This window comes from Arachis ipaensis, chromosome B05, assembly GCF_000816755.2.
Source record: "Arachis ipaensis cultivar K30076 chromosome B05, Araip1.1, whole genome shotgun sequence".
In the NCBI taxonomy this organism is placed as follows: domain Eukaryota; kingdom Viridiplantae; phylum Streptophyta; class Magnoliopsida; order Fabales; family Fabaceae; genus Arachis; species Arachis ipaensis.
Genome location: NC_029789.2, coordinates 127,742,002 through 127,744,651, shown reverse-complemented (window position 1 = coordinate 127,744,651; position 2,650 = coordinate 127,742,002).

The following is a 2,650-nucleotide window of genomic DNA, read 5'->3' as shown; positions in this document are numbered from 1 at the left end:
TAGAAAAATTATAAAATATTAAATATTTTTATATATTTGTGACTAATTTTAATATACATTTAATATAATTATTTTATGATTGGCTTTTTACTTATTCAAGGAACTCCCGGACATGTGAATTGAGCAAGGGAATTGTAGTGGGTACCTTATTTCTAAAAAAGAAAAAAAAAAGAAATATTAGAACTAAGTTGATGTCATTCTTTTTACAATCAAAATAATATAATCTTGAAAATGTTAAAATTACCAAACCCTTTTCAGTCCAATTTTCTTCAAACAATTTTGTGCCGTGTATAAAGATTGGCCGAAAATGTTGGTGTTTCTTACATTGATGATGCTAACACACGAATTGTACGATCACATTCTTCATTTTTATAAGTTATTATAAATACACTTGTCTTTCAACTAGGCCTTTATCACATATATACATCTAAATTTTCTCTAGCATATGTTGAATTTGATGCAAATGAGACCGACACATCCATGTTCAGAAAATCCAAGGTATACTGAAGATATATATTAAGCTTCAATTTCACGCCAATTATATTGTTGTATGTTGTAACAAACTCCTTTTGGTTCTATTTGATATTGCACATTTGACTTTATGTATATAAAATTATTTGAGCTTGTTAGTTAGTTTTATAGAAACCGTATATATATGAAGTGCTAATTGTGTTAATTCTAATTAATTTAGTAATTATGTTAGGTATATATTAAAATTAGTCACTAATATAAAATATATATTAGAATACAAAATATACATTAAAAAATAAATTAAATAATATATAATATATAATGACTGAATTTAATGACTGATTTTAATGTACAAATGGTATTTTTGTTAATTTAATTCCAATGTTGTAAGTAGAAAGTTATTCTGGTCTTGTTTGTACCACAACATATATTACAAATGATCATATTTATGTTTTGAGAAAAAGGTTAAAAAATGAAGGAGTTGCCTTCTTTGTCTCATTGGAGAGGATTATTAATTTAACTAATAGACCAACTAATTAATACTATTGTTACATTCTTTGTACCATTATTGGAGAAAGTTCTTCAATTGTTGTTTGGAGAAAATATTTAATAACAAGCCCAAGGTAAACTAAAGTTTCTTAATCAATAATAATAACAGATTTATAACTGCCAATATTAAATTTAGCTGAGAATTGAAGTAACATCAAAATGAAGTTCGCGTTACTTTTTATGCCACTAGACCTAAATTCTTGAATATCCGTCAGTTAAGAGTTAATGATTAATCTCTAATTCCGGTTAAATTTACATATACATGTTTTGAATATCCGGTAATCACGAGTCAACGACTAATTTCTAATTCTATTTAAATTTAGTAAAAATTTACGTGTAGTTATTTTTATATAAAGTTAATAATAATTTAGTTAAATCAGTCAAATTATTTAACAGTTTTCGACTATCAACTTCGCATGAAAACACCCTTACGTGAATTTTCGCCAATAAATCTACATATACACGCTGTCTTTAAAAATCAAAGCCGAAACATGAGGTTTAAGTAGCCTAGGGATTTTATTGATCGACAAACATTATTCATATGTATATACCTACCTGCATGTGCTTTGGCCGATAGGTTCTCTATCTCTAGTCTCTAGCTCCTTTATCCAAATAGCCCCACTTCCCAATCATCTTCAAAATGAAGAAAGAAAAAACAAGTCAAGAGCTAAATCATTAAATAAAGTACATGAGATTCTGGTACATTTCAAAATAAAGCTAAAGTTTTTTTTCCCCTCAATAATAAAAATGTTAGGGAGTTAGAAAATTTGTGAAATTTTATTGAATGTTAGAATCATGTGATGTTTTCACTAGTTCTTGAATGAATATATATTAGTTCTATTATTTTATTCATCCAATCACTATCTTGTCATTTATGAAGACAGTGATAATAATTTTCTGATTTTATGGAATTACTTTTTTTAATGTCCATAATGAGATTGAAATATATAGGATAAGGTTAGATTGAAACACAGGATACTTTTACTAATGCTTTGGATTAGGTTCATCTAAGGTAATCTTATTTTTCTTGAGTTAAAAAGTAAGGCGTGTTTTAATCTAATTCAGCAAAATGGGTGTAAACTATAATGGTTGTTGGAGGAGCTAAAAAAGTACATTTGTTAGAAAATAAATATTTAAAAAAGGAAAAGTCTAGGAGGCAGCAGTTTTGTTGAATTTTGGCCAGTATGTAACCAGTAGAGAAAGGTGAGTCATTAGATGAAATCTCATACCAATTTTATACTATTAAATCATCATTGATAACTATTTGATAGCTACCAATCACAAAAGTTACTTGCCCTAACATTGCTCATTTAAAAGGGGGTTGTGATTATAAGATACATATAAGCGAGGATGAACCTGTAAATATATATACAAGCGAGGATGAACCTGTAANNNNTTTTCAAAATACAAAAGCGAGAAGAGATATGAAATGGTATATTTTAATCCATTATTATTTTGGAATATACTTTTTTATTTTTTTGTTAATAAAAGTTTTTAGAGCTTAATAAATAGAAGTATACATGTAGTTATGTGATTTTTTAAAATAAATACCTAAATTGGTCTCTTAAATTAAAAATAGCTCACGTTAGTGAAAATTAAGAAATTTTTACTTTCCTTACAATTTTTACTT